We start from the raw sequence: 12,023 nt of genomic DNA on the forward strand, positions 1-12,023 counted from the left end.
TCATGATCTGGAGTCCCAGGATCAAGCCACATTGGACTCCCTGCTCAGTGGGGATCCTGCTTCTCCCTCTGCCCCTCACCACACTAACGCTCTCTCCCTCTCCCTCTTTCTCTCAAATAAGTAAATAAAGTCTCTAGAAAAAATGAAAACAGAAAACATGATGTGCTTTATGACAGTACCAACTAATCATTAACTTTAAGAAAAGCACAGAGCTTCTATAAGGAAAAGACGATACATTTAGCAGCTACCATTTTCTTCAGTTTAAACGTTTCAAAAGGCCATATTAAGTAAAAACATTTATTTATTTATTTATTTATTTATTTATTTTTAAAGATTTTATTTATTTGTCAAGAGAGAGGGAGAGAGAGCGAGCACTGGCAGACAGAATGGCAGGCAGAGGCAGAGGGAGAAGCAGGCTCCCCGCTGAGCAAGGAGCCCGATGTGGGACTTGATCCCAGGACTCTGGGACCATGACCTGTGCCGAAGGCAGCTGCCCAACCAACTGAGCCACCCAGGCGTCCCAAGTAAAAACATTTAAAAGTGAATCAGAAATTTGTCGATATCCACCCATTTAAAATACAGTCTGTCAAATTCTTTCAACGTTCTTTAGTATCTATTTTTTAAGATAAAAACCATTTCCTGAAAGCTGTTTAAACTGAGAATGGTAAGCAAATAATCACTGATAAAACCATCTAAAATAAATATCATGTATCCCTTAAAATCTGGAACCGTACCTCAAGCAGGCCTGTTCCCTACCCCAGTCCTGACAATATACTCTATAGCTCTATTTATTATTTTCCCAGCTTCTATTTATTCAGAAAAGTAGTCAGAGCAGGAAATGGGACAAGTCAAATGATCACAATCAATCTCATCACCTTCACAACACGCTGTGAGTGTAATTAATCCTCTATTTACTTAGGGGACTTCACACCCCTTACATTAAGGCAGCGACTCCCTGCTGGCTTCCGGGGAGATAATTATGTTATACCAAGGATTGGGTTTCAATCATAATAGGCAAAAGACAAAGGAAATTGTACTTGAAGTTGACAGTTTTTTTTTTAAAGCTTTCTTGTAACTCCATCCAAAGGACACTCTTGACAAAGCTCTCCTTAGAGCACTTTCCAAGTGTGACAACCACAGTTACGCCCCATTAATCAATGTAAGCCTCTTCTCTGAATGATACAGGAAGACAATCCAAGCACTGTGACAATTCTCCATGAAGCAGAGAGTACTGGTTTACAAAACCAGACTACATCAAGCCCACCCGAACTCACCTGATCCTGTGAGCGTCCTCCAAACACCCCCGGTGCATGGACAGGCCTCAGAACAAGGAGGCGAAGCAAAGTACCGGTCTGCTCGCGTAGTAGCTAATCATACACCGTATAAAGCCCTGCCTCCAGCAAGCCAAAACCAAGGATCTGAGAAGTCCCAGAGCCAAGAACCCGGGCCCAAAAATGAGTAAGGACAGAGACAAACCTAACACCAATACCCAGTCATGGCTCCACAATGGGCTTCATGCAGGCAAACTTCCTTGTACCATATACGCAGTGTGTTTTCCAGTTCAGGGCCTGCCTATTTCACCTCTGAAAGTTTCCATCTTTTTTTACCAGAAGCCACAGTGTTAGGGTCCATGATCAAAGGAACGAGACTGATATAAAGTGAAAATCAAACAAAGCTTTATTTCACGCCAAGCATCAAAAATCAAACTGACCAGTCAGGGCTGTCTCTTATGAAAAAACGACGACAATGATTCCGACAAGGTCACTCCCAAGAAGGCCACTCCCCAGTTGGAGCCGCTCCCAAGAAGAGGCCACTCCTAAGAAGGCCGCTGCTGGTGAGGTCGCTCCCCGGGCAGGGCCGCTCCCAAGAAGAGGCCATGACGACAGCGACGATGACAGGGAGGACAACACCAATGACACAGATTCTGCTCCCCATGATGCCACTCTGACAAGGCTGCTCCGGCGAGGCCGCTCTGGAAGAAGCCTCTTCCCTGACGATGCTGCTTCTGCAGGGCCATTCACTGAGGAGGCCTCTTCCCAGACGAAGCCACTCCCTGGAATGACACAGCTCCGGTGAGGCAGCGGCTCAGGTTGCTGCCATCTAGGCCTTTTCTGCCATTTAGGCCATTCCCGCAGCGCCGCTGCTGAGGGTTGCAGTGTGTGGGTGGGGCCGCTGGCGTCGGGGCCACTGGCGTCTCCCTGCCGCAGGCGTCTCGGGCCCCAGGCATCGGGGTGCTGGTAGCGCGGGACCGCTGGCGGCAGGACCACTGGCGGCGCAGGACCGCCGGTGGCTTGGGGCTGCCCGCGGCATGGGACCGCTGGTGGTGGGACTTCTGGTGGCTCAGGGCTGCTGGCGGCCGAACTGCTGGTGTCTGGACCGCTGGCATCTGAACCGCTGGTGGCTCGGGGCGCCGGCAGCGCAGGACTGCTGGCAGCGCGGGACCGCCGGCATCAGGAATGTTGGCGTCGGGGCCGCCTGCTGCTTGGGTCCGCTGGCGTGCTGGGCGCCCCCTGGCGTGCTGGGCGCCCCCTGGAGTGCTGGGACTGCTGGCAGCTCGGCGCTGCTGGCGAGCTGGGACCACTGGCAGCGGGACCGCTCGCGGCGGGACCGCCACCGGCTCCTGCCACAGGCCTCTGACCGCTGGCGGCTCGGGACCGCCGGCAGCGCTTATAGCTCTTACAAGAGCTGTTACAGCTCTTCTTCTCCCGCCGACTCTTCTCCTGCTTCTTCTTCTTTCTTCTTCTGACAGTTCTCCTCCTCTCGCCAGCCTCGCAGACCAACATTTATGGGGGTGGTCGAGCCCCGCCACACGGGCGGCCAATTGAATCCCAATTCACCCCAGTGGGTATACAGGCGCCCCACTGATTGGACGTCTCCACTGGGCTTGCCCCGCCCCTACATCCGGGGTCCACAAGCCAGTTCCTCTGGGAGGGGCAGGCCCTTACAACAGTATGCTTTCTCTTCTGATCTCTACCTTAAGAAAATTAGCAGGAAAATATAAAGCCTTGCCAATTATATATTTATACTCTGTTTTCTTATTAAATGCACATTTTTTATTAAAATACCATAATCATGGCCACAGAGCAAGTAAAAATGATATGAGTTACGTTTCCAAATTCTCAAATATGCCAAACCTTTTGTTTTCAAGGTCTGGATTCTTGAAGATTCGAATATCTGTATGTATCAAGCTCTGGAGGGAGCTCAGCATTTCAGTAATCATTCACTACCCTTCAATACCTTTTAAACTCTTGGATAATCAAAAAACGTGCAAGACACTGAACATTACTGATATAAGTTCCAGTTCTTAGTAAAAACAAAACAAAACATGCTATCCAGGAATAGTAAAAGCTGTTAGGTAAAAACTAGGAAATCCTAAAAAAACTATGGACTTCTGTTTTTAATAATGTATCAATAATGCATCATTAATTGTGACAAATACACCTACCAATGTAAGATGTTAATCACAGGAGAACTGTGTGTGGATTATTTGGGAACTCTGTACCATGTTCATTTTTCTTTTAGAAATAATAAAACTATTCTAAAATAAAAAGCTTACCTTCAAAAAAAACAATAGGAGAAAAATTACAGATAAAGAAAACTTAATAAGCCACACACCCACATACACAGACACACACACACACACACACACACACACAACCCCCCACGAAATGTTAACATTCAGATACAGAATTCTTTCGCTAGTTTTCTCAATACATAGTTACAGGGAGCATTCACATCTTTACAAACAGTTATTTTAGCCTGAAATCTGTGGGAACATTCATAATCCTATGATTTATTGGCACATTTCTTGTAAGAGAAGCCTAATGAGAGCAGCGGTCCCCAGTGGGCCCTGATGAACTACTGGTGATGAAGGTAAAGAACCGTTTAGTAAATCCTTTCTATATGAAACCCCACAGAAGGGATACAGGTGAATGAATATTGGCATGCACTAATCTTTTCTTATGGAGATAAGATGCACTCCCATCCAGGATGAATTTGTGGATTTAATTAAAAATAAACAGTAAAACCAAAGAGCAACTTGATATGCCAGAATAAGCACCTTACCAAGAATGACTTCAACTCAAGAGAGGTTTAGCTTGCTTGAAATTATGCACAATTGTTTCTTGAAATTTCTATATGCTAATCATTAGCAGCTAATGTAACACTTGAACATTTTACCATTTATTGCAGAAGTAACTTCTCATACAAAAGTAAAACATAGCCCTCTAGGTGGCTTTATCTTCTGGTACACCTGAAATCACCTTCAGTACTGTATCTTTACTCTGAGTATCAGTGCCATGAGGCATGGTAGCAATGTCAAGGTTCTTCCTCAGCTAAGGCTCAAAATAGCATCATAGAATTATAGCAGTGTCCTCTTAAGGTGTCTGCATGCCCTGCATGTCCACTTTTCTGAGAAGGCCACTCACTTGTGACAGAGTGGGCCCTCCTGGCACCATGTGTGTGCCACCTTAGAGAGCATCCCCACTGGGATCAAGGCAACTGGACCAGGAAAAGACAGACCCATGGCCAGGTCAATCACATTCTTCCACTCAGAATTACAAGCAAGGGACTTCATAGTTTCTCTCTCCTGCAACCAGGTGCACGTGAACTCAACTGCACGACAGCCATTCTCCACGTGCATCCAGAGAGAAGGGTGGCATGGACTTGTGGGAAGGAGCAACACGAGAGACCACATGTCACCAGACAGTAAGCTGACTGCTGCACTTCTTCAGGATCTGAGCTCATGAGGACCAGCTGCCCTCGCTGCTCCTGGCTTCCAGAAGATGACCTGTAACCTCCTAATTAAACTCCTATTTTTTTGCTATAAATGTCTGAGTGCATTTGCCTTGTGTAACCAAATAGAGAAATAAGGATTTCAAATGTGGTCCTCTTACCAAAACATCATGACCCCAAGCTAACTGTGAACTCTCTTATTCACAATAAAGGGATACTACAAGGATAGATAAAACTTATCTAAATGAAAAAAGCCTCACACCCCTTCTCACCCCTCCAACACACCACAGCTACAACCAGGAAACCTGTCCATCGTGATGTTCATATGTTTTATTCCTCTACTCCTCTGCATCATGGTATCCACCCAGCTTGGAATGCATCCATTCCTGATTATTATGATGTTCATATGTGTAATAGTACTATGCAACCAGATACCATTGTTTATGTTTTGCTATTAATTTATTTCCCTTCTTTGTCCAAACTCTCTTCCATACTTCTTTTCCAGCTGTGATCCAAATGTTCCTGACTACTTCTTTATGGATATTCCTTAGAGACCTCAAATGGACATTTCTAAAACTCATCTTCCCTCCCTCTGTCTTCTATTCCAACCTATGCCTTCTCTCCACTCTTGTTTACTTTCACCAAGTATGTTAACTGGCCAAGTCAAAGTGTGGATCCCCTCTTTGATGTTTCCCCTTCTCACTCTCCCTGACATCCTGTCATTACTAAGTTCTGGCCCATCCACCCCTCAGATCTGACCAGCCTCCTTCACTGCTCACCCCCCCGGCTCAGTCTAAGCCTTCTGCCTGCATCCCCCACAAGCTGGTGAGGCTTTCTGGGTTAAGTCTAAGCTCTGCCCCACTCAATTCATTCCCTGGAAGGGGACCTGATGGCTCTTCACAGACTCTGAATCTCATCACATCACTCACCCAGATACTGCATGGCTTAACCTCCTCAGTTGCTCCGTACTCTCCCAGACAGAAGGCCAAGCATCTTTAAGTGGTGAAGGCTCCACATAAATTCCTTGGCCTCATTTCTTTCTTCTATGCCTATACCTATGCTCCATCGATCCTGAGCTTTTGAGTTCTTTAAAACAACCTTATGCTTCTGTCCCTACTGTGAAAGAGGCTTTGCTCCTGCTTCCCCATCTGCATCTGACCAACTCTTACTCCTCTTTTAACTCTCAGCTTCCACTGTTCCTTCCAGAAGCTGTTTCCTCTACCCCAAGGCTAGATGTATGGTTTCCTAAGTGCCTCCACAGCATCCACGCTTCCCTACTGCAGCCGCTCGCAGGCTACAGCACTGCGCTCCCCTTCCATATGTACTCCCCCCTACAAGAGCAGTGGGAACAAGGGGTGTCTCTCATCCACCTGAGTGTCCCCATCACCCATCTCAGTACCTAGAACATAGAGTAAGGCTTCAGAGTCAGTGGTTGAAAAAGTAAATAACTGTGCTTCTACATTCAATGGGGATGTTCTACCAGCACCTGAGTTACTGCCACACCCATGACTTTTGGCAGGTAAGTCAGGAAAAAGAGAGGGCCCAATGGAAGAGATTTATGCTGTTCCCAGGCACATGACCCTCTCCCCTACCAAAGCACGTACACAGAGGAAGCAATGATGAGGTCCTAAGTTTTCTAAAACTTTAAGATTCCAGGGCTGAAATGGCCTTATGTTCACCCACAACTGAGGAAACTAAGGTGCAGGATTTATCAAATTAGAATTACCCAGTGATAGAATGGCTTCCCTCCACTGAGTTTGTACCTTTGTAGCCAACGGACCACAAATAAGATTGAGTGGAGCAAAATATGATAAAAAGCAGTGAAAATAGTAAGTGCACCAGATGTATTAATCAGGGTAAACTATCAGTTCAATGTAAAAGGGCTAAGCACATCAAAGACATTTTTGTTCTTTTCCCTATAACCTACTACTTTTAAAAAAATGTACTAAAGAGAAAAGGTGTGATTTAACACCTTCATGACTAGCTCAAACTTAGACTAAAGACATCCAGCATTTTAGATTTTAATTTTCATTTTTTTAAAAAGAAACAACCAAAATTTTTCCGTATAGCAAAAAACAAAGTCATACTCTATTTGATCTCTCATGTTTCAAAATACACCATGCATTAAAACCGTAAGGTATCGAATTTTCTTCAGTGGGCAGATACTTCTTTTATAATGAGAAAAAAATAGTTACTTTTTAAAAAATACTAAGCTATAGGTATTATGTTATAGAGGAAAATGATTTCTAGGGTACCATTATAAGGATAAGACAAGTTACAAAACGATTAAGTGCAGTATTATTTTCACTGGTTTAAAAAAATGCACTGGAAAATAGAGGAAATATTAAAATACTAATGCGGGCTGCATTGAATAAAGTGATGAAGTGACTTGCTAAAGTCTTATGGCCAATGGGAGTAAAACACAGAACCTATTTTACAGTTCATGCTTTTCTCTCCCCACTTACATAAAAGGTTGTGAACTTTCAGAGGGTCAGAACTATCCCTGCTACTGGTAAGTTCAGCTCACCAGGAAAGAAATCAGGGAAGGGCAAAATCCACTGAATGTAGCAGAAAATTGTCAATTAAAATAAGAGGAAAAAAAAAAAGTAAGAGCCAGTGCATAATTTTGAAAGTGCTATGTTTGTTTGTTTATTTGTTTTTAATGATGAAAAATGCTCTTCAATTGGCTCTACTAGGTAACATTCAATTTAATGAAAACTGACTGTGTTCCTAAGGGACTGGGATGGGCCCAGACAGGTGCTTATTCACAGGGACCTGAAACTTCAGAGGGGGAAAGAGATTAAGCACTTAAATTATTACAAAAGAGGCAGGCATGAGATGTGCCCATATGGTCTTAAACCAAGTACTATGGGAACATCCAGGAGGAAGATGAGTGAGTCATTAATTCTTCTTCCTATAGAAAAAGCTCCCTAAAGTGAGGGCTTTTTTTCCTCTTCTCTCTCTCTCTCTCTCTCTTTGTGTGTGTGTGTGTGTGTGTGTGTGTGTGTGTGTGTGTGTTTTCCCACATGGCAGGGGTAAAGAAAACTGGTTGTCTAGATGGCCTGTCTGGGAAAACATAAAATCCAGACCCAGAAACCCGCAGACTGTCACACACCTATCTCTTAGAGGCTACATGACCTCAAGCAAATCCCTTTCTCTGGTGGCCACCTATGGAGCATCTGCGGCCCTGACCACCACAATCAAAATTTCCAGAGAAGCTTAGGGTGAAGGATGGCAGGGAGTGTTTCTCTCCAGAAAAATAATTTGCCATCTGCCACTCAGAATAAGAATATAGGACCTTCCATTTTGAAAATCTTCCAATATGCTTTAAGAGACACCAATATCACAAGTGTTGGGTCCCCACAAAATTGGGTACCCCAATAATGGGTCCGTGATTAAAGGAGCAAGACTGATACAAAGCGAAGGTCAAGCAAAGAAAGCTTTATTTCGCGCCAAGCATCAGGAATCAGACCGACTGTCTAACAGACCAGTCGGGGCCGCCCCTACATACTAACTTTTATAACTTTCCAGACTAACTTTTATAGAGCAAAGGCCATGTGGTTGGGCCTGGCCACACAGAGGTGGCCAATGAGATTGTAACACACACAGGAAACTCCATAGTGATGGTAGGTGACCAACTGAATTACAATTTACCCTAGTAGACATTTGAACCAGCCTGTCACACCTTGGTTAGGATTGGCGCCAAAAGGCTCCCAAAGGGCGGGGGCCCATACTCCTCGGTAGCTAGGAGACAGTAAGCACCCTCACTGATTGAATACCTCCACCTGGCCTGACCCACCCTTGTACTTGGACTTTGTTACTTGGGACTGGTTTCCCAGACTTGCTTTTAAATAAGTTCCCCCTGCGGGGGGCAAGGTCAATTTAAGTTTTACAACAAAATGGCAGTTCAACTGGGGTGGGGCTGCTCTGGCTGAAGAGGCCCTTACACAAGGAAAAATAACTACACAGTATAGACTACAATTTAGGATTTAACTGTTGCCTGAATTTCATTACCTCAAAGGAAGAATGACTTTGCAATCCACATTCCAGCAAGTTTTTGCTAAAGTGAATGTCTGATTGTAAACACAAAAGGAAATGCGTTTCTTTGTGCTCATTATAATTTAGAACTTGTCTGCTATTTTAAATACAATTTCAGTCTTTATTATTCTAATCAAAAACATCAAGTAGAGATTAAGGAAAATAGAGAACTATTTGAAAACATAAAAATAAGGAGCTAGATTTCACTGATAAACTAACTGTATGGGAAAGAAAGAAACCAGGTGAAAGGTGAGGAAGAAATTCATTATGAAAATCATGAATATTCACTGCAGTATAATTAACTTAAACCAAGACAGTTCGGATATTGGATATTGGAAAGCTCAATTGTGTTGTGTTTGAAAAATCAAAGATTAAATTAGAAAGTCTAATAAAATTAGGGAAATGAACAAATGTGTTATTTCAGGGAGAGAAAAAAAAAAAGCCAGACTCCACCAGAGTTAAAATATAACACACAAAATGAAAACAAGATAGCCTATTTAGGGAAAAGAAAGTTATGAACAAATCGGTAAAGTCAAAAAAATTTTTCCAAAGTAATTTGAAGAGTTCTTGCTGTCTTTCCTCTCCTGTCTCACTTCCCAATACACTATATCTCTTTGAAAAAATGACTGTTATTATAACAATTATTAGGGACCTAAGCATTGAATTTCATTTCCTGCCACTTCAAACCAAGGGAAAAAGGATTTTAAGCACAAAGGGTGGCTAATCCCCACACAGACATGAGGGCACACACCCTTCCTCGCTAATGAAACACGATCTTCTCTCTAGTTAATAAGGAATGCCACAGAGAAAAGAGGCGCTCACAGAAATGGGATCCACACAAATCTCAATGCTGTTAGGTGTTTATAAAATCCTCACCCTGAAGGGAACAAGAAAAACCTAAACCCACACAAATAGTCTATTTCAATTGAACTTTATTATGAAAACAACAGGAAATGGCAGCAGGGTACTTGATAAGCTCAATTAGCAGGAGGATGAAATGAAGTGATGACTAAAGTGCCATGATGACCTCAGGGGTTAAAGGTGCAGTTTTCCATCTGGCCACACAGAGATTGCCACCACAACCACCGCCGCCTGCTGCATGGCGGTAGGCATTATGCGAGCAGACCATCGGTTCCTCCTTATAACACGTAGAGCCCCAAGTTGTTTCTTATTTCACTCTGCATATAATTGCTTCCCCATCAACAGAGACCAAAAATAATTTCTACACAGTGGCTCACTCAGAACAAGCACTAAAGCTAAACTAAAGCACTCACTGACCAATCGCAGCAACGCAACAACGACCACGACTGTTTCTCTTTTAAGTCCAGAATGACACCACGCCATCGTTTTCTGGAGCACCTAAGAGGCACCGCCATCCAGAGCTCTATTTTTGTGCTTTCAATTAATCGTCCTCTGCTACTGAAATGGATAACGTGGGCAGAGCTGTTGAACCTCTTCACAAAATGAAAGTTCACTGCCTTTTTGAACTCCATAGGATTCCCTGACGGAGGAGGCTATGGTAAACACTTCGGGCAAGTCTTACCTATACCACATTGGTGAGTATTCCGTCCCTTAGACGCGTGTGTTAGTTACCAAGAATAATGTTATGAAGATTTGAAGGCTATCTTTTTTAATACTCTGAAGAATGGATTCTGTAAGCTAGCAGTTAGCCAATGGGATGACAGCTGATTAGGTCTGTGTCCTGTGAGGTTTGCAGAAGTGCCCACATGCACACACATATACACACACACACACTCACTCACACCCCCCACTGTAAGTAATCTACAGACACAAGTTTGGATACTCAAGGATGAAACCTTGAGATATCATATTGGACAGTCAAAAACACAGCAATGAATACTCACAACTCTCTGTCTGTATGCCTGTTTTGTAGGCTAGAACCATGCTTCCCAATAAAATTAACTTTTCACCATCTGTACCTCCTGCTGTAGCAAATTTGCCAAGCTCCCCATGTTGATCTTCTTTAAAATGTTTGGTAGCTAGATGGGGTTTCTTTTTCTTTACAATTTACCTCCCAAGCTACTTCATTTGCTTCCTCCTGGGTCAGGAGGCATTCCAGAACTGGAGGCATGTAAAATTCATAAGTAACTCAAAACTTACTTGACTTTCTGAATTCACACACAGTAGTCTGAGATGTAGAGATCATTCAGAATATAAGCGAGGTCGTTTTCCTGAAAAATTTTGTGAACATCCAGTAGACACTAAAATTGCACTTTTACCTAACGAAATTTTTTAAAAAATGAAATCATTCTTTAAAAAAAGAAAAACCTGGGGCTGCCTGGGTGGCTCAGAGAGTTGAAGCCTCTGCCTTCAGCTTGGGTCATGGTCCCGGGGTCCTGGGATCGAGCCCCGCATTGGGCTCTCTGCTCAGTGGGGAGCCTGCTTCCCTTCCTCTCTCTGCCTGCCTCTCTGCCTGCTTGTGATCTCTGTCTGTCAAATAAATACATAAAATACATAAATACATCTTCATTGTATAAATTCATCTTCATTTGAATTCTTCAAATTCATCTGAACTATAAGATCCTCCTCCTCCCTCATATGGCAGACTCTCTCCTTCTAGTCCTCTGACATGCATCTCTATGTGCTGCTTTCTTCCAGTCCCTGCCCCTGCACATGCTTTCAAGGTCCTCTCCTCAACTGGCTCCCATACCCGGGGTTGTCTTTTCTTCTCCACTCCACTTAATGGCATCTTACCCTGCCTTCACTGCCTAGCCTAAGACTTCACCCTTCAGGAAGTCTGGGCTCACCTCCTAGTGTTTGGAGCTCTTTACTGACTGCTGCAAAGAAACATGGAAAGGAAATAGCTGATCCTCCCTGGAGACTTCCCTGCTCATCTCACAGCAGCAGAACCTAAGGTTCAAGGTAGTAAGATACTCACAGGACCCAAATTCTGAACTGACCAGCTTGCAGCTACCCAAACGTTCCTGGCGCATTCTGTCGCCAACATATTTGTTTATTCCAGAGTTAAAAATGAAGTTCAAAGCAGGGGCCATGCCTTTTTCAAAAATTTTAACTATGCGGCTTCCTCACATGCAGATGGGAAGAATGCCAATAAAAACCCCATTGCTCAATTGGTTAGAGAAACAAATGTTTAGAAGGCCTAAAACTACATTTGGTTAAGTCGAGACCAGAACTGTGTCTATCAGAGTGGCCCAGGTTAACTGTATCAAATGACTAGTGTGGACCCCCATGGCAGGCCTATTTTCACTAGGAAATATGTAATGTTGAAG

At 43.7% G+C, this 12,023-nt stretch overlaps 1 pseudogene; it reads right to left on the reverse strand.

Moving 5' to 3' along the window:
• Positions 1 to 11,726, reverse strand: part of LOC116862773 — a 37,239-nt pseudogene extending 25,513 nt beyond the window's left edge.
• Positions 11,727 to 12,023: the final 297 nt, after the last annotated feature.

Source organism: Lontra canadensis, unplaced genomic scaffold (genome assembly GCF_010015895.1).
Source record: "Lontra canadensis isolate GAN:19392208 unplaced genomic scaffold, GSC_riverotter_1.0 scaffold319, whole genome shotgun sequence".
NCBI lineage: Eukaryota > Metazoa > Chordata > Mammalia > Carnivora > Mustelidae > Lontra > Lontra canadensis.